We start from the raw sequence: 21826 nt of genomic DNA on the forward strand, positions 1-21826 counted from the left end.
GGTGATCCTCAAACTGGTTTGACTTCACTGCTCCTCTGATAAATTCAGACTGTTATGCTCTCCTCAACATGGCTACAGACTAACTTTAAGATTGAATGCCTCTGATTAAAGGCATGTGATCCTAAGTGTTGAGATCACCTTTGTGTATGCTGTTTCTTTTAGGTTTGGCTCAATTTTGTGTTGTCATTGTGGCCTGGAAATAACAGAGTACTCTCAACCTATTAATTCTCTGTCTTTGAATAATGTGGGTACAATCTGTGCATGATCTCCGTAGCTTTATGCTAGCTTTGCTTTCTGAATCCGCAGGCAAGCTTTAATAAATCATAAATAATATATCACCACAATTCCCCATTTTGTCTATTATAAAAAAGGCTACAACTAACATAAGAAAAACTAGATACAATAAGTATATATAATTTCTGAAGGCAATAATTACATCAGCAATGTCTAGTATATTTTAATTTGACAAATTCACAGAAAATATATAGTCCTTTTTCATTTGACAAATTCAGAGAAAATATCAAATCTATTTACATTTGACAAACTCAGATCAAATACTCCATTATCCATCCTATCTTGGAGAGTCCAAAGTCTTGTACATAATTTATTTTGTATTCTGATTTGCATTGTCAAATTATCTTTTAATGTCTCTCAACCTTATATACTTCACATTTGTTTATTGAGTTTCCTTTCTGAATCTGGTAAACAAAGAAAAATATAACTATATCTAGCTTTTAACTCCTTTAGAGACCCAAAAAGGAAATAATATTAACTAACTTGCAAAAAATGTGAGAAATGATAGGAACAACTGGTTGCCTGATCACGCATCCAAGGTGAATTTCTTTGCAAAATCAGGACATTCATCTTCAGTCAATGGACCTAGCATCTGTTACAGACTTTTCTGTGAGGCAGAATTTTCTCAAGGACTACATCACCTTGTCTTGGCAAGGTTTGCAGTCACTCTTATTGGTGTTCTCCTTATCCAATTTGGACAGCATACTGTCAGCAGTTGAGGCAAGGGCACTTGCTTGCCCAGCGGTTACTTTTGTCACAAAGAAATTAAATTCCATGTAAAGTTTCTCCAAAGTCCATCATATCCTCTGAAGTAGATTGGTGCTGCCAAGAACCGATATTTCTTAGTGTAACAAAATAAAATCCTATGTTATTAAAACATCTTAAAAGCCATATTCTCTTCATCTCTGAAGTGTTCAAAGACAACCACTTTTCCTAAAATATGTCTAAAGTGATTACAAGTTTGCTTGCAATAGATAACTAATTATTCTACATTTCCTTATTGTCTTATATAGTTGGTAATAATAACTTTCAATAACAAGAAATATACATCAGTAAATGAGCTATATGTACAATACCTTGAACAAGATTAGAAACCTATGTAAAATATGACTTAATAAATTAATCTAAAATTAGTATATGTAAACAATATTTATCTTTTATCTCATTATATGTATACTTTTAAAAAATGATTCAATATACCATTTTATAATATACCATATATATAAAATAAAATATAAAATATAATATACCATCTTGTCATTTTATCTTATAGCTGTATCCTCCATTTCTTTTTAAGAGTAGATTCAATAATCTACCCATTTATTCCATGATTTCTGTATTCTTTTCAAACAAAAAAAAAACTTGAATCTAATACACTTTCTTCAACTACCTTCCTGACCTTAGCTACAAACATTTTGTAACCAATTCCCCTAAACAATGACAAATATCCATAACCCTTTGAATGACCAAAACAACCCATCTCACCTCTTGGGAATTTTGGGGTCATGTTTTTAATATTACTTCCTGCTGTCTGGGACAAAGGCATCTTTAAGGGATAATTAAAGGAAAAATTTTAGGGCTAACTGTCAAGTTGTATGATTTATGCCCATTTGCTGCATAAGGGCAAAGGGCAGGCCTTGATTGCAGTACTGGCTGGTATAATCTCTGAGGCTGTATCACCTCAACTAGCCTCCTTAAAATTGTTCTGAGCAGTACCTGTGAGATTGGGTCACCTCAACTGTCCATGTTGAAATTTTATGGAGAAATTTGTAGTCAAAAGTAGATCTTTAGTTGGTATTGTTCAGCTTAGTTGTGTTATCATAGTCTTGGAGAAAACACTGTGGGGTCAGATCCTCCTTTTGGAGACTTCAAAGGTCACTGTTAGGTGTGGTCATTGTTCTCTACAGAAAAATGGTAGAGATCAAACTCAAAATTATGTACAGGAAGTTAAATAAAATTTTATCTAGAAATGGTTAGTACTCTATATGAACATTATTATAAAGAAAAACTGTAAAATACATATATATTAATCTAATAAATTTTCACATAAATATAATATTTATGCTTTAAGAAAAGCTGATGAAAGACAACATTAAACCTAATGATTAAGAGTTTAATGGCAATAAAATAGTCCTCAAATATTTGTTTTTCTTCTGTTCCATATCAGGTGGCTCTTCTGACAGGAGACAGAGGTTACTGATTTTCTTTCACATCCATGCTTGTATTTAGAGAAGAGAGAGAAAAACTCCCAGTTCAAAACCAGTTTTAATCTTTAATTGGACTGAGACTATAAAAAGCTATTAGCATAATGTTTGTAGAAAAAAAAGCAGACAAAAACATTTGGGAAGATTTATTAATTTTATCCTCTTAGAAATAATATACAAATAGAACAATTTACTCTTTTGTGGGACAATTTTTCTGAATTACTTATCCGTTTTCTTCAGATGTCTCAATTGTCCAGTGATCAAATAATTCCTTACCTGGATACCTTTTTTCTCCAGAAAAGACAAAAATAAAACACTTCTGCATACTATATTTTGGGGAGGTTCTCTTTTACAAATAATATCTGATCAAATGAAAAACATTTGCTAGTTTTATAGGTTAGTTTAGATTTAATGCCCATGCTGTTTGATGGACTAGTATCTTTTCTAATAAAAACCTGTCTTGTAGCTCTAAGGAAAATAGTGTCTAAGGCCTGAATTTTACACATATAGAGAACAAACAAAGCAGCAGAAAACTTTGGAAAAGGAACTGGCTGTTTGTTGTTGTTAAAAATGACTTATTTATCAAGATTTTATACTAATAAAGACATTTCAATAAAATATTTCATGGATTTAGATCTTTTATAGCTTTAAAATAATAAATAATTACAACAGCTCGTTCTATTTAAATTTTATTTAAATTCTTTAATCACTAATCATATTACATATCCATCTCCCCATTTGCTCACCCTCCCATCCTTCCATGTTCTGACCAATCCCACCCACCCATCTCACAAATCCTCCCAAGGGGTAATGAGGGCCTACACCAGGGACCTTCAAAGTCATATCATTTGGGGGAGAGCCTAGGCTGTCCTTGTTATATCTGGGCTGCAATAGTATCTTTCCAAAGGGAATAGGCACCCAAAATCCATTTGTGCTCTACGATTAAAGACTGGCTCCAATGTAAAAGGTCCCATAGAATGTCTTGGCCTCCTAGCTGGCACCCACATTCAGAGTGCTTGGTTCAGTCCAGTGCTGTTCCCCAGCTTTATGACTAGGATCTCCATGCTCTCACTAGATCAGGTCAAGTGTTTCTGGGGATTTCTGCAGCATCATCTTGGCTCCTTTGCTCATCCATCCTCTCTTTCCACAACTGGATTCCAAGAGTATGGTTCAGTGCTTAGCTGTTGGTGCCTGTTTCTGCTTTGAACTGCCACTGGGTGAAGGCTGTAGGAATGGTAACCAAGGTAGACATCAATCTCATTATAGGGGAAGGGCATCAAAGTCATCTTCTCTACCACTGCTTGGATTCTTAGTTGGGTTCATCCTTGTGGATCCACTAATATTTCCCCTGTGCCATACCTCTCTCCATACATGTACTGTCTCTCTCTATCAAGGAATCTCCATTCTTACCCTCCTCTAGTCCTCCCTGTCTCAGTCCTCTTGCTCTCCTCCCCCCTTCTTCCCTTCTCACCTCCTTCCTATCCAACCCAACCCCACTTGCTTCAACTTTGTTCATGCGTTCTTGTCCCCCTCCCATTCTTTGGGGGACTATGTAATCTTCTCTATGGATCCTCCTTCTTTACTAGCTCCTCTGGCACTGTGGACTGTGGACAGATAATCCGATGCTCTATGTCTAAAAATCCTATAAGAGTGAGTACATACCATGTTTGTCTTTTTGTGACTGGGTTACCTCACTCAGGATGGTTTCTTCTAATTCCAACCATTTGCCTGTGAATCTAAAATCACATTTTTCATGCTGAGTAGTACTCCATTGTATAAATGTACCACATTTTCTCTATCAATTTTTCAGTTGAGGGGCATCTAGGTTTCTGTCAGGTTCTGGCTATTACAAATAATGCTGCTATGAACATAGTTGAACATATGTCCATATTGTATGAATGTACAATCTTTGGGTATATGCCCAAGAGAATAATTGCTGGATTATGAGGTAGACTGATTTCAATTTTCTTGAGAAACTGCCATACTGATTTCCAAAGAGGTTGTACAAGTTTGCACTCCCAACAGCAATGGAAGAGTGTTCCTTTCTCCACATGCTCTCCAGCATAGACTGTCATTATTATTATTATTATTTTGCCTATCTGACAGCAGTAAGATTGTATCTCAGAATGGTTTTGAACTGCATTAACTGATGGCTAACAATTTTGAGCACTTTCTCAAGGGTCTTTCAGCCATTTTAGATTCCTCTGTTGCGAATTATCTATGTAATTCTGCACTCCACTTTTTAATTGCATTGTTTGGTGTTTTGGTGTGCAGCTTCTTGAATTCATTGTATATTTTGGTTATCAGCCCTCTGTCAGATGTGGTGTTGGTGAATATATTTTCCCAGTCTGTGGGCTGGTGTGTTGTCTTGCTGACTGTGTCCTTTGCCTTACAGAAGCCTCTCAGTTTCAGGAGGGCTCATTTATTAATTGTTGATCCCAGTATTTGTGCTACTGGTGTTATATTCACGAAGCAGTCTCCTGTAACAATTTGTTCAAGAGTACAACCTACCTTCTCTTCTAGGAGGTTCAATGTGGCTGAATTTAAGTTGAGGTCTTTGAACCATTTCTACCTAAGTTTTATGCAAGGCAATAGATATGGATCTCTCTGAAATATTCTACATTTCTGAATCCATGTATGCCAACACCATTTGTTGAAGATGCTTTCTTTTCCATTTTATAACATTAGCTGTTTTGTCAAAAATCAGGTGTCCATAGGTGTGTGGGTTAATATTAGGGTTTTCAAATCTATTCCATTGGTCAACCTGTCTACTTTTGTGCCAATACCAAGCTGCTTTCAGGACTATACCTCTATAATAGAGCTTGAAGTCAGGGATGGTGAAGCCTCCAGAATTTCCTTTACTGTACAGGGTGGTTTTGGTTAGCCTGGGTTTTTTGTTTTTCCATATGAAATTGAGTACTGTTCCTTCAAGGTCTGTGAAGATGTGTGTTGGGATTTTGATGTGAATTGCATTGAAGCTGTAGATTGGTTTTTGGCAAATTTGTCATATTTACTATGTTTATCCTACCTATCCAAGTAGGGATCATGGGAGATCTTTCCACTTTCTGGAATCTTCTTTAATTTCTTTCTTTAAAGACTCAAAGTTCTTACTGTACAGGTTTTTCACTTTTTGGGTTAGTGCTACCCCAAGATATTGTATGTTTTTAGTTGTTATTGTAAAGGGTGATATTTCTCTGACTCCTTTCTCAGTGCATTTATCATCTGTATATAGTAGGGCTACTGATTTTTTTGAGTTAGTCTTCCATCCTGCCATTTTGCTGAAGGTGTTTATCAGTTGTATGAGTTCCCTGGTAGAGTTTTTAGGGTCACTTATGTAAACTATCATATCAACTGCATATAGTGAAAGTTTGACCTCTTCTTTCCATCTTCTATCACCTTGATTTCCTTTTGTTGTAGTATTGCTCTAGCTAGAACTTTAAGATCAATATTGAAGAGATATGGAGTGATTGGACAGCCTTGTCTTGTTCCTGATTTTAGTGGAATCACTTTGAGTTTCTCTCCATTTTGGTTGATGTTGGCTGCTGGTTTGCTCTATATTCCTTTTATCATGTTTAGATATATTCCTGTTATTCCTGATCTCTCCAAGACCTTTATCATCAAGGGATGTTGGATTATGTTAAAGGATTTTTCAGCATCTAGCGAGATGATCATTTGGTTTTTCCTTTTCAGTTTGTGTATATGGTGAATTACATTGATGGATTTTTTTATGTTGAACCATCCCTGCATTTCTGGGATGAAGCCAACTTGATCATGATGGATAATTTCTCTAATGTGTTTTTGGATTCTATTTGCCAGTATTTTGTTCAATATTTTTAAATTGATGTTCATGAGGGCTATTGGTCTGTAATTCTCATTTTTAGTTGTGTCTTTGTGTGGCTTTGGTACCAACATGATTGTAGCCTCATAGAAAGAGCTTGGCAATACCCCTTCTGCTATTATTGGGTGGAAAGATTTGAGGAGTATACTGGTATTACCTCTTCTTTGAATTTTTCATAGAATTCTGTATTGAAACCATCTGTCTCTTGACTTTTTTTAAGTTGGTAGTCTTTTGATGATTGCTTTTATTTAATTAGTTATTATAAGTCTGCTTAAATTGCATATCTGTTCTTGATTTAATTTTGGTAAGTAATATCTATCCATAAAATTGTCCATTTCTTTTAGATTTTGAATTATGTGGAGTACAGTTTTTCAAAGTATGACACTTTGATTCTCTGGATTTCCTCAGTGTCCCTTGTTATGTCCCTCTTTTAATTTCTTATTGTGTTAACTATCATGCTCTCTCTGCCTTTTGGTTAGTTTGGATAAAAGTTTGTCTATCTTGTTGACTTTGTCAAAGAACCAACTCTTTGTTTCAGTGAGTCTTTGTGGTGTTTTCCTGGTTTCTACTTTATTGACTTCATCCCTCAGTATGATTATTTCCTGGGGTCTACTATTCAGGGACAAGTTTGCTTCCTTTTATTCTAGAGCTTTCAGTAGAGCTGTCAATTCTGTAGTGTGACTATTCTCCAGTTTCTTCAAGTCGGCTCTGAGAACTATGGACTTTCCTCTTTGTTCTGCTTTTAATGTGTCCCATAAGTTTGGCTATGTGGTATCTTCATTCACACTAAATTCAGAAATTCTTCATTTTTTTTATTTCTTCCTTGACCATGAATGGTTCAATGGCACATTATTCAATTTCTATGTGTTTGTAGGGTTTCTGCAATTTGTGTTGTTTTTGAATTCTAACTTTAAAGCATGGTGGTCTGATAACATACAAGGGTTTATTCCATTTTTTTTTTTGTATCTGAGTAGGTTTGCTACATTGCTGATTATGTGGTCAATTTTACAGAATTTTCCTTGTGGCTTTGAGAAGAAGGTATATTCTCTTGTGTTTGAATGGAATGTTCTATAGTTATCTGTTAAACCCAATTGGGTCATAACTTCATTTTGTTTCTTTTTTAATTTTCTGTCTTGTGGTCCTATATAGTGGTGAGAACAGGCCTTGAAGTCTCCTACCATAAGTGTGTAAGGTTTTATGTATTATTTGATCTTTAGTAATGTTTGTTTTACAAATGTATGCACCTTTGCATTTGGTGTATAAGTGTTCATGCTGGAGACTTCATCTTGATGGACTTTTTATTTAATGAGTATGAAATGCCCTTCTTCATCTCTTTTGATTTATTTTAGTTTGAAGTCTAATTTGTTAGATATTAGTATTGCTATGCCAGCTTTTTTCTTGGCTCCAATTGATTGGAAATTCTTTTCCCAACACTTTACTCTGACATAACATCTGTTTTTGACATTCAGATGTGTTTCTTGTAGGCAGCAGAATGATCACTTTTGTCTTCCTATCCATTTTGTTAAACTTTGTCTTTTCATAGGCAAGTTAAGACCATTGACATTGAGGGATATTAATTACCATTGATTGTTGATTCTTGTTTGTTTTGGATTTGTTGTTGGTGGGTGTTATTATGTGTGGATTTCCCCCCTTTTTTGCTTTGGTGTTTGGTAAATTGGGATTACAAATTGCCCCCCTCTTTTTTTGAGCCTAGTTACCTTCTTTGCGTTGGAGTTTTCCTTCCAGTATTTTTTGTAGGGCTGGATTTGTGGATATGTATTGCTTAAATCCGTTTTTTGTGTGATATTTTGTTTCTCCATCTATAGTGACTGAAAGTTTTGCTGGATACAGTAGTCTTGGCTGGCATCCATGTTCCCTTAGACTTTTTAGAACATCTAACCAGGATCCTCTGTCTTTAAAAGTTTACATTGAGAAGTGGGTGTAATTTGGACAGGTCTGCTTTTATATGTTACTTGGCCATTTTCTTTTGCTGCTCTTCTTACTTTTTCTTCATTCTGTAAGTTTGGTGTTTTGATTATTATGTGGTGAGGGGACTTCTTTTTGTGGTCCAATTTATTTGGTGTTCTTTAAGCTTCTTGTACGTTCATAGACATATCCTTCTGTAGGTTGGGGAAGTTTTCTTCTATGATTTTGTTGAATGTTTTCTGTACCTTTGTGCTGAATTTCTTCACTTTCTTCTATACATATTATACTTAGGTTTGGTCTTTTCACATTGTCCTATATTTCCTGGATAATTTGTGTTAGGGATTTGTTGGACTTGAGATTTTCTTTGGTTGATGAGTGAGTCTTCAACAGCTGAGATTCTCTCTTCCATCTCTTGTGTTCTATTGGTTATGCTTACATCGGTGTTTCCTGATGGTTTACCCAGCTTTTCTATTTCAAGTATACCCTCATTCTGTGTTTTCCTTATTGTTTGTAATTCTGCTTTAAAACTGTGAACTGTTTGAATTATTTCTTTTACATGTTTGGTTGTTTTTCTTTGGCTTTCTTTAAATTCTTAAGACATTTATTTCTTTAATTTTTTGGCTTTTCTTCCATTTCATGTAATATTTTGCTTCTTTTTACTTCTATTTCTTTAAGGGATTTTTCTCGTTTCTTGTTTAATGGTCTCTATCACTTTGATAAGATAATTTTTAAGGACTATCTATTCTTCATCCTCTGTGTTGGGCTTTTCAGTTCTTGCTTGTGTAGAGTCCCTAGATTCTGGTGGTGTCACATTGGTCTTTCTGTTGTTGAGTGTGTTCTTATTCTGTCATCTTCCCATCCCTCTTCCAGTGGCTGTAGTTGGGGTCTCTCCCTTTCTTCTGGTCTTCTCAAGCAAAGGACAGAGGTCTGAGGGGGAACCAAGTGTACAATGTTTCCAGACTCACAGTGGGCCTTCCTGTCTGGGCAGGTCCACTCTTGACAAGGGGCAGGCTCAGGAGGGAGGGAGAAGGAGGTAATGGGGAAAGCTGGGAGTAGAGCAGCACCCAGACTCACCTCATGTGCCAAGCAGAGGGCAGAGAGTGGAGGAGGGATAAGGGTGGGGTATGGCCAGTTTCAGGGTGGGCCTTCCTTTCTCTCAGGTCCACTCTTGGAAAGGGGCAGGCTCAGGAGGAAGGGAAGAGAGGGTGATGGGAGAAGTTGGTGGCAGAACAGTGCCCAGACTCACCTCAGACGTCAGGCAGAGGGCAGAGACAAAAGCTCTTTTTAATATATAGTTAGCATTTATGTAGTTTAAAGGCAAATTTTAGAGATTTATTTTCTCATAAAGCTAAAAGATATTTCAAAACCATGGTATTCTTTTTCATTTCAAGAAGGTTAAAACAAGACATACACATAATACACATGAGGTATGAACAACCTATACCATTATAGATTATTTAATATTTAATATCTTGTATTTATTTATTGACCTTGATTTTAGGACAAGACCAGAACTATCACACAAAAATCCATACAAATATAAAATATCTGGAAGACCAATTTTTGTATCCTTGTTAGTCCCATACCATATGGTCACATTTAGTCATATGGTGGTAAAGTTTCATGGCATCTGCCATGTTCAATTACAGTAAAGATGATGACCAACCATGTGGCCATCTAGATATGGTAGCAAGCCCAATGTTGTTTATATGTGAGAATGATATCATATCATAATTGTTAAGATTATCCATGTAAATTTTTAAAATATAAATCATACCTTCCTAGTTTTTATGAGTTTAGCAGATTTGTAACCAAATTCAATAAAATGAACATATAAATCTTCAGGTCATCAAGTTTACTTAAAACGAGTCTAAATTTTTTGGCCGTATTATTCTACTTTTTGTGGCAGGTGACACTAACTGACACATGCCATAGAGGAACATTTTAAACATGCTTGATTCTAGATAAGTGGGAGCAGAAACCACAACTATCCCCATTGTACTGAGAACCAGCACTGTGTTACTGTGTGGCAGTGGGACAGGCAGAGACAGCATCAGTGCAAATATTAAGCATTTAAAAATTTCACTATGAAATGATAATGATAACAGGAGAGAGTACCTGGGAAGAAGCACAATTTCTGATTACAGAAATGTGAAAGAGAGAAGAAAGATTGTTGATCCTCTGAGGGATGGCTTGTTGAAAACTTCTGTTTCCCACGTGTGAATGACAAGATGGGACACACAAACTCTAAATGTGCTGGATGGTCCTTGTATGAGGGCAGCAGCTGTGCTTTTCCTTCTTCCTCGTGAATCTGCAGCCACCAATCCTCATGTGGACAAGAAAGGTAAGGGTCACACTAGAGATGCATCAGGTATCCAGGCTTGGGGACAGCTTTCAGAAAAGGTCAGGCCGCCAGACCTAGTGACCTTCTCTAAATTAGTGGAGGTAGAGAGCAGGAAGTCTCACTGAGGAGGAAGCCTGCCACTTTGCCAAGCTTGCAGAGAGTTGCCAGACCACAGTTGACTTCAATCTTTGTAGAGCAATATCTCCCAACAGTCTAGCCAAATACTACACAGAAATATCATTGCCACCTGACATTAAAATCCAAAAGGACATTAAGAGATAGCTATAGAAAATTTCACAGAAACACTAAAGAATATATCTTCTCAGAATCTCATGTAAGGTTTCCTAAATTTGTCCAAATATTTGGATACAAAACAAGTCTCACTCTTATATTTTTGGTTGTGAGCCTAGGCTTTAGTGGCTATTCTATCAAAACAAGTATCAAAATATGAAAGTAAATTTAATTGACACCTTGCATCCTATTAGACCACCATGGATTGCAGCAGGATATCAAGTACAAAGTAAGCAATAGGCAACTTATGAATTCATGGAAACGGAACAACTTCTAATGAATAAAATATGTATTAAGCAGAAATAGAAAAAGAAATTAAATACATTGAATTCAACAAAATGATAACACAGCATACTCAAACTTATATGACAAAATAAAAAGCAGTGCTTGCAAGCCAGTTCCTAGAAATAATAACTATAAAAAAAAACAAATGAACAAGCAAAACTTAATAGTACAACTGAAATCTCTTGAGAAAAACAGAAGTAATCACACCCAAAAGGAATAGAAAGCAATAAATCATCAAACTATGTGATGAAAACAATAGAACAGAAACAAATATATCCATATATGAATCAATGAAACAGAGTTGGTTCTTTAAAAGTATCCACAGGATAGACAAAAGCTTATTTAAACAAAGTAAAAGACAGACATCAGATACACAATTAACGAGTTAGAAATGAAAAAGTTGATATAACAACAGACTCGGAGGAAATCTAAAGAATCATGAGGACAGAATTTACAATTATATACTCCACTGAATTGAAAATCTAAAAGAAATGGATGATTTCCTCAATAGGCACTACTTACCAAATTTAAATCAAGATCACATGAACTATTTAAATAGAGAAATTACCAGTGAAATAGAAGCAGTCATTAAAATTCTCCCAATGAAAAGAATCTCAGTGTCAGATAATTTTAGTGCAGAATTCTAACAGACTTTCAGTGAAGTAATAACACCAATATAGTCCAAGATTTCTACAAATTTACAGACAAATCAAATCAAATTTCCTTATCAACATAGATGCAAAAATAATCAATATAATACGTGCAAAATGAATATAAGAACACATGAAAAAGATCTTCCACCATGACCAAGTAGGCTTCATCCCAGCCATTCAGGGAAAGTTCAATACAAGAAAAGTAGCAAAAGTAATACACCACAAAAATAAACTGAAAGAAGCCGGGCATTGGTGGTGCATGCCTTTAATCCCAGCACTTGGGAGGCACAGGCAGGTGGATCTCTGTGAGTTCGAGACCAGCCTGGTCTAGTAGAGCTGGTTCCAGGACAGCCTCCAAAGTCACAGAGAAACCCTGTCTTGAAAAACCAAAATAAATAAATAAATAAATAAATAAATAAATAAATAAATAAAAGCTGAAATAAACACACACACACACACATTATCATTATATTCAGAAACTTCCTTTGCACAAAATACAATATGTTTTCAGTCAGTCTTAGAAAAATTCAAGATACAAAGGACTTATGTAAACATAATAAAGGCAATTTACAAGAAGCCTATAGACAACAGCAAATTATATATAGAGAAACTCAAAGCAATCACACTAAAACCAAGAAGGGTATTGTTGTCTATTTTCTCCATATCTACTCAAAACTTTAATTGAAGTTTTAGGTGGTGCAATAAGAAAATTGAAGGAGGTCATGCTAATTCAATTTGGAATGGAAGAAATGAAAGTATTCTTATTTGCAGATGATATGATTTTTTTTGTTTTTGTTTGTGTGTGTGTGTGTGTGTGTGTGTGTGTGTGTGTGTGTGTGTGCGTGTGTGTGACACTAAACATTCAACAAGGGAATTCTTACAGCTGGTAGACTTTTTAGCACAGAAGATGCATCAAAATTAACTCAAAAAAAACTAACCTATCTGTATGCAAATGGCAAACAACCCAAGAAAGAAATTTTGGAAAGAACACATTACCTAATAGCCTCAAACAATATAAAATGACTTGTGCTACCTATAACCAACACGTGAAAAATGGTAAAAACATCAAGTCTTTGAGAAAGAAAGTAAAGAATTCATCAGAATATACAACAATCTCCTATGCTCATAGATAAGTAGGATTAACATAATAAATAGAGCCATCCAACCAAAAGCAAACTACTGTTTCAATGCAAGCTTTATCAAAATTTCAACACAATTATTTGAAACCATGAAAGAATAATTTTAAACATCATATGAAGGAAACAAAAAACAAAACACACAAACAGACCAGCAAAGAACAGTACTGATAAAACAATGCTGAACCATAAAAGAACTTCTGGATGTTCCCCAATTCCTGATTTCAGGTTGAATTACAGAACTATAGTAATAAAAACCCACATGGTACTGAAATAAAAGCAGACAAGTTGATCAACTGAATTAAATCAAAATCTGAACATAAATCTACACATACTTGAATATGTGATGTTTCATGAAGTTAGAAGTACAAACTAGGAAAAAGCATCTTCAACAAATGATGCTGGTCAAAGTGAATGTCTACATGTACAATAATGCCAATAGATTCACATCCATCACCCTTGGAATTTGAAATAGATCAATCTCAACATCAATTTAGACCATGGTTTGTTATATATCTTAAGGATGTTTTATCTCACCACAAGTAAACTTCTTCAACCACATTAATTATGGGTGTTTTCATAATAACCAGAAATTGAAAACTATCTAGATGTCCCTCAACAGAAGAATGGGTAAAGCAAAGTGGTATGTTTACTCAAAGGAGTATCACTCAGCTGTTAAAAAATGTCATCATAAAATTTGCAGGTAAATCAATGGAAATAGAAAAAAATCATAGTGACTGGGATAACAGAGACCCAAACCTTTGAATATGCTATTTACTTATAACAGGACACGAGTCATTAAATAAATGTTAAACATGCTTCATTCAGTATACTCAGAGAGTAAGAAAATAGCATGGGGGAGGGAAAAGAGGGATCTCCCTGGAAGTGGGATATAAAATAGATTTTACTGGTATATTGGTCATGGATGGGGAGAATAGTATAGGGGAAATTGTTAGGGGTTGTAGGATAGATACAATGAAAGAGTTCAGGGAGAGATGCCTGGAATTACAGGAAATGGTTCTTAAGGTATGTTGTGGAAATCTGCTGTAGTTGAAACTTCCCAGAATCTATGAAAGTGATCCTAATGATAAATCCTATTAATAAGGGACATTGAGTGTTATCCAACCATCTCTTTTGGCCAGGCAAGACTTCTAGTGGCAGGACTGGGTTGTACTTGCTTTAGTTCTTGGCCAAGTGGTTCTATAGAAGTCCCAAAACAACATAAGATGGTGATAAGATGAAATGTTGCTCTCCACAAACTATCAGTGGGCCCTATTGCCCAGGAAACACCCACACAACTCTATGAACATCGATTAGTCGAGCTAGTGCCTACATGGATCCCTGACCCCTATGTTCTACTCTCTTTGGTGCAGGAAGATACTCACCAAACACAAACAGCAAACTAGGCATGAAACACCCTTGACCTATAATCTATTCTGTATGTAAATTATGTTAGGATAATAGAGGTCCATAACATCTGCAAGTACCCAGCTAATGTCTGGCTTGATCTAAGGCCCACCCTTGAAAAGGAACCCAAACCCAAAATTGCTTAATTGTTCAAGAACCAGAGAGTATATGGCCCATAGTTAAAGGGTAAAACTAAACACTACTGAACTGATAATTATTAATAAAATGATTGTTAATGATATTCTCTTATACTTCTTTATCAATCCTTAAACCAGTCACCATCAGATAGGCTTCTTCTAAAAGCCAAAGGAAATTAATACAGAGATGCACTTGGAGATATTATGTATAGTCTAGGTTGAGGTTACCATGAAATTCCTGTCCCAAGATTTCACTTAACCATGTGGAAGAGTAGGCAGAACTATTTTAATAACCTGAAGAGATGAAGGACAGCAGGAGGCAATGCTTCTCTGAATCAACTAAACACGGCACACAAGTTCTCACAAAGACTGAAGCAGCAAGTACATGAACATTGTAGGTCCTCTGTATATAGTAAAATTATTGCTGTTAGCTAATATTTTCATGGGAATCCTCATCATGAAAGAGAAGGTCTTTTACTATTGTTCCTGCTCTTGGGACCCTGTTTCTCATTTTGGGTTTTAGGAGTCAAATTCAATATGAAAGTTTTAATTTCATCTTACTATATTTTATTTAGCATGCTTGATTGTTATCTCTTACAAACTTGAAAGACATAAAGGTAATGGATCCAGAGAGGAGGGAAAGTGAGGGGACCTTGGAACAGTAACTTCTTTGGAAATTGTAATCAGGATATATTATATAACAAAAATTATTTTTTAACAAGCTAAAAAGGAAATATAAAGTATTGTGTATGTATTTTGCAAGTATCCATTACTAAAAACATTTCCATTCAACATAATTCTTAACTAATTACTCAAAATATTTCTGTTTATTTTTAAGTGCTGTCATTAAACACCTGACAGAGATAATATAAGAGACAATCTTTTATTTTCTCATGGTTTCAGAGTAATTGGTTCTCCAATAGCACTCACAAATACACATAAAAAAAACAAAACAGAAAACATTAATTTTACAAATCAAAAAATTGGATCAAAGATACTCTAATACAAAGAAAGGATTAAAATAAAGTAAATGTACCAAAATTATTTTAATCGTATTAATAAGTAAACAATAAGCACAATTCTATTTTGTGAAGTTTCACAATTAATATAATTTTAGAATGTAGAAATTTAATTCCTCTTTTAAAAATGTATGGTTCCCAAACAAATCAAAAATAACAAAAGCAAACAAACAAAAATCACGAAACAAAACCACAGTTTCTTTATCTCCTTCAGCATTCTTGATTTCAATAGAGGCTCATCTTTAGTTTCTTTGGTCCCTTTGTGTTGTTTTCTCTTGTCATTCTTTCTGGGGCTATTAAAATATTATGAAACCATTTCTCACTACAATATAACCTTTTGATACTAAGGAACTTTTTGATGTTTGGCTTTCTCAGCATTTACAAAAGTGTAGTTTTTGGTTATTCTGTAACTATATTCAGAGTAATACAAAGTTGAATTTTATGTGTGATATGTACTGTTCTTCTGTAAACTAAAAGGAACCTGCACAAGGATATATTCTTATTATGTTATCTAGTGCTCTATTCCTTAAAATGGCATATGTGTTAACATATTTTCTTTCTAAATATAGAACAATATACACAATTTTATAAGTATCATATTAAAATGATTCAATGCCACTCAAGTAAAAACTCTCTTATGAACTGACTAAGCAATGAAATTTGCCAAAATTTATATTGCCTATTGTTTCTTCCCATTTGTTCCTTTTAAACTATATTGTGGTTTGTTGCTAAGGAACACTTCAGAGATATATTATGTCATATGTTTCTTTATGTAGTTTAATTATATGATATGTTACTTTTGAAAATACTAAGAATATGAAATGTATACTAGAAAGACCCAGGATTCTTTCCCCTTACCAGTGCTTTCTAATCAATATCGTTTGCTTAATTACTAATGCAAACCATAATATTTATGATATTTGAAAGCCATCATTATTGTTATTTTCTCTATTATGAGACTATGTCTTAGGACAAAGGCTAATTATAAGAGCAACATTTGGTATCATTTCTACTCGTGTTAATGGAAAACAGGGAGAAAAGGAACTCAGCAAATGACATATAAAGTCAATGATGTTTTGTGGTTCTTTTTAAAAATTTATTTATTTAAATTAGAAACAAGATTGTTTTACATGCCAATCCCAGTTCCCTCTCCCTCCTCTACTCCCCTGTCCCCCACTAACACCCTACCTATCCAATACCATTTCTGCTCCCCAGGGAGAGTGAAGCCTTCTCTGGGGGTCTTCAGAGTCTGTCATATCCTTTGGGATAGGATATAGGCCCTCCCCCATGTGTTTAGGCTGAGGAAGTATCCCTCTATGTGAAATGGTCTCCCAAAGTACATTACTAGGGATAAGTACTGATCTACTACAGGAAGATTCATAGATTTCCAAGTCTTCTTCACTGACACTTACATTCATGGAGTCTGGATAAGTTCCATGCTGGTTTCCAGTGGTCAGTCTGTGATCCAATAGCTCCCACTTGTTCAGGTCAGCAGTTTCTATGGGTTTCACCAGCATGGTCTTGACCACTTTGCTCATCACTCCTCTTTCTCTGTAACTGGATTACAGTTCAGTTTTTAGCTGTGGGTATCTGCTTCTACTTCCATTAGTCCTCAATCTCATTATCAGGGGAAGGCATTTATGGTATCTCCTACACTGTTGCTTAAATATTTAGTTGGTGTCATCCTTGTAGGTCTCTGGACATTTCCCTAGTGCTTGATTTCCTAATGCTGCTCTGAACATAGTTGAACAGATGGTGGCTCCTTAGGAAAATAGGAATCAGTCCACCTAAAGATCCAGCAATTCTTCTCATGGGCATATCCGCAAATAATGCATATTCATACAACAAGGACATATGTTCAACCATGTTCATAGCAGTACTGTGTGTTATAGCCAGAATCTGCAAGCAACCTAGATGCCCCTTAACTGAAGAATAGATAGAGAATATGTGGTACATTTATTTACACAATGGAGTACTACTCAGCAGAAAAAAGCAACGGAATCTTGAAATGGATAAAACTAGAAGAAACCATCATGCATGTGGTAACCCAGTCACAAAAAGACAAACATGGTATGTACTCACTCATATATGAATTTTAGACATAGAACAAAGGATTACTAGCCTACAAGCCTTTTCACCAAAGGAACTAGGAAACAAGAAGGACTCTAAGAGAAAAATGCATGATCCCTGGGTAATGGGAAGGGCCAGGATCTCCTAAGCGAATTTAGAGCATGAGGGTAGGGGAAAGGGAGCTGGCAGAATGTGAGAAGGAGAAGAGGAGGGGAGAGGAGGAAATGGAAGGGCAAAAAGGTTGAATTGGGGGGAGAATAGAGTAGAGCAGGATAAGAGATATAACACAGGGAGCCATTATAGGTCCGAGGAGAGATCTGGACTTAGGGAAATTTCCCAAGATCTACAAGGATGACACTAACTGACAATATAAGCAATTGTGGAGAGGCTACCCTAAATGCCCTGACCCTATAGTGAGACTGATGACTACTTTATATGCTATCCTAGAGCCCTCATCCTGTGGCTGATGAGGCACACACTCACAGCTATACAGTGAACTGAACTCTGGAATCCAGGTGCAGTGAGGGAGAAATGAAGATCAAGGGGGTCAGGACCAGGCTGGTGAATCCCACAGAAACAGCTGACCTGAACAAGGGAGAGCAAATGGCCCACAGTCTGCTGTCTGAGAGGACATCATGGAACTGATCCAAACCCCTGAAAGTGGATGTCAATGAGGAGGCCTCGGCACCTTTTCCCTTGGTGTACGAAGGGACTTTGAGAGCCCATCCCACATGAAGGGATGCTCTCTCAGCCTGGACACATGGGGAAGGCCTGGGCCTGTCCTAGTACGATGTTGTGGAATTTGTGGAGCCCCTGTGGAGGGTCCTACCCTCTTTGGGGAACATAGGGAGGAAGGGGGAGAGGGCTGTTGGGAGGTTGGCTGGGGATGGGGTGGAGGGAGGGAGAAGGGATTGACATGTGAATTTATAATTTTGTAAAAATAAAAATAATGGTAAAAAAAGGAAGGAAAAAAATGCCTCCTCTTTCTCCTGGATATTGTCCCTTGAATGTGATTGTCTCTGCTCCATTATCAGTGTCCCATCTGGAATGAATAGACATTTGTTCATCTGCCTCAAATCACACGAAATACACATTGTAGTCTTCGGAATATGGGTAGACTATACTCCCTGCTGAGAAATATTATATTGATGCTTTTGTTTACTGTGCTTTCGTAGGACCCAGTTCAACCAATGTTTAACAGTAAAAACCATTGCAATTACCTGATCAAAAATTATTCATTAATGCCAATTGTCTCCACAATGTAATAATTATCCAAAAATAATAAGGAAATATATTTAGATGGATTGATTTCCAGTACATGAAATGCTAAATAGTTTAAAATAAATCTTGTAAATACATTTGTCTTTTGAGAATGTGCCTAGGTATGCAGTTCCAGATGCATTATTTATAATTTTTCCCATGGTTGGTTATTTAAAGGGACTGCAGTATATTTGACCAACAATTAGTTCAGAAGACATCGTGAAATAAAAAAAAATAAAGTCCAAACAGCAATTAAACTCACTAAAATATAACTGAGTGGACTACATTAATAACCTATAGAGGAAACATTATGTTACAGAGTCAAAATAAAATACATCATAATCCAGATAAGGTAAATCAAAAGGTAGCAACTCATCATTTTGTCTTTCAGTAGCATTTCCTTAAATCCCAGCACAGCCATTTTGTGGTAATTCAGTGTCTACTGTATAAGTATGGGAAAATATTTTAGGTCACTGCTGCCATAAACTGTGTTCAGAGCTTTTGGTTACAGAGCAGGTCGTGCCAGTACCAAGAGGCAGATTATGTTTGCTTTAACTCCCACTGAAACTTAAAGTGTTTTCATATTGTACAACTGTGCAATATGTTATACAGCATTACATTAGTGAGACAGATTTTATTTTTAGGGTCATTTTTAATAGTCAGAGTACTACTCTTTCTACAGTAGGAAGATAATAGACATCTGGAATTTACGAAAATGGAAAATAAAGATGCCAGGTATGTCCAGTGGGACATAGTATATTTTCATAATAATAAATTAAGGATTCATCTGCAGACCTTGGAAAATGAAAAATTAACAAAATCCAAAAGAGTACACAGGATGAGAACATCAAAATAAGGAATAATTGTAAGGAAACAGAATAAAAATAATCATATAAGGAAGAGTTGCTATTTTGAAAATATTAACAAGGCTGACAAACTTTTATTCAAATTAAACAATGAGGGAGTTGACTAGACATTTAGTGTTTTCTCATTCATCAGACTCAGAAAGAAAACTCACTGAAAAAATGTAAAATATATAAGGTTGAGAAACAAAAGGTAATTTGATAATGCAAATTAGAATAAAAAGTAAATTATACAAGAGAGTTTGGACTCACCAAGAAAGGAGAGATAATTGAATGTTTTCTCTGAATTTATTAAATTCACATGGAACAGACATTGTTTATGTAACTTTTGCTGTATATATTGTATATACTTACTGTATTTATTGTATATAGTTTTTCTTATGTCAGTCATATTCTTTTTTGTTATACAAAAAGGGGAAGTTTGGTGATATATTATTTATGACTTATTAAAACATGCCTGAGGATTATACATACCTTTAATCCCAGGACTAATCAAACTATGAGGTGGTGCCATATACCTTTAATCTAAAGACACAGGATTAAGAGATTGATGAATCTCTGTTAGATCAATGCCATGCCACACTGAATACAGAATATTGATCCACTATTAAAAGAAACAGCTCACATATAGTTCATCTCAGCCCCTGGCATCACACACCTTTAATCCCAGCACCAGGGAGGTGGAGTTGGAGGATATGGCTGAGCAGAGAAAGGAATGTAAGGAGGGGGAGACAGGAATTCAGAGGCTTTTAACTCTGCATATTTGTGGAGACAGAATTTCCATTTCAGCTGGGTAGAAGTAATGTCTACCAACTTGGCTGCTTTCCTTCTCTGATATTCAGCTTGAAGCTTGAACCACAATATCTTTGTTTGGGGCTTTTACTTATCCTGTTACAATAAGAAAATGGTTGATGTGGTTTTATAATTCATGTATGTGAATTTGTGTGTGCAAGTGCACTGGGTTGTGTGTGTGTGTGTGTGTGTGTGTGTGTGTGTGTGTGTGTGTGTGTGTAGGCAAGAATATTTTAGACCAATAGCACTAATTCATAAAAAAACAATGTAGAAACAGCTGCTACTCAGTGAAGTATAGAGGGAGCTATGTCCTTCTCAAGTTCACTATAGCTCCAGTACTCACATTTGAAGCCCACAGGTTTCCTACATTTCAGTTTCAGAGATGCCTCACTATTTTCTCACACAAGACACAGCAGTATTTACCTGGTGAAAATTCTTTTCAGGAGATGGGAATACAGTCCACTTTTTAAAATTCTTGTCTGGCATGCAAGGCAACCCAGTTTAGATCTCCTACACTTCCCCAACTAGACAGGATTGTTACATTCCTATATTCTCAACAAACAGTATGTGATGGTAGGTAGATCAGAGGTTTAAGATCATTTTTGACCAGACATCAAAAGCAAGGAGAGTGTGAGCTACAGGGTTCTTCATCTCAACCCCCCACAATCACACATTTGAATATCTAGCTCTTAACTTGATGACCTCAGTAAATTGAATTTGCAAATAGATGCTCAAAGTACAATATGCTTGATGTTTGTTATTTTTCTTAACAAAACATCATTTTCATATTTAGCATATTTAGAATAAGTGAAATAACTGAATATTTGCAGTTCAGTTAATATCATTCTGAGTATAGTGTCTATTTAACAATTATACAAAAATAAAGTAATATGGATATGTCTGATGTGTTATAAAGAAGAGACCTTTTCTCATATCCATTGTATTAGTGTTAAAATTATTTTTACTATAGGCAGTAGTTAATGGGTGTTATTACTAATAAATATATAATAATCAATATATATTGATATACACATTTTTTAAATTCAAGTATTTTCAAATATATATGATAAATTTAGTATTAGGAGAAATGTGTTAGTTTTAAAAAGAGATAACATTGATAATTGACTTTACAGAATATCTTCCTGAGTAAGGCAGAAATCATCCACAATAATAGGAAACTTTCTGAATTTTGAAGTATTATTCAATCTGAAGAATTGCTATACATTATCCCAAGTTGCAACAATGACTCAGAAATGACAGAGAAGGTAGAAATTTATAAATTTTAGAACATGCAGCAATGTGCACTC

Source organism: Cricetulus griseus, chromosome 5 (genome assembly GCF_003668045.3).
Source record: "Cricetulus griseus strain 17A/GY chromosome 5, alternate assembly CriGri-PICRH-1.0, whole genome shotgun sequence".
Taxonomy (NCBI): Eukaryota; Metazoa; Chordata; class Mammalia; order Rodentia; family Cricetidae; genus Cricetulus; species Cricetulus griseus.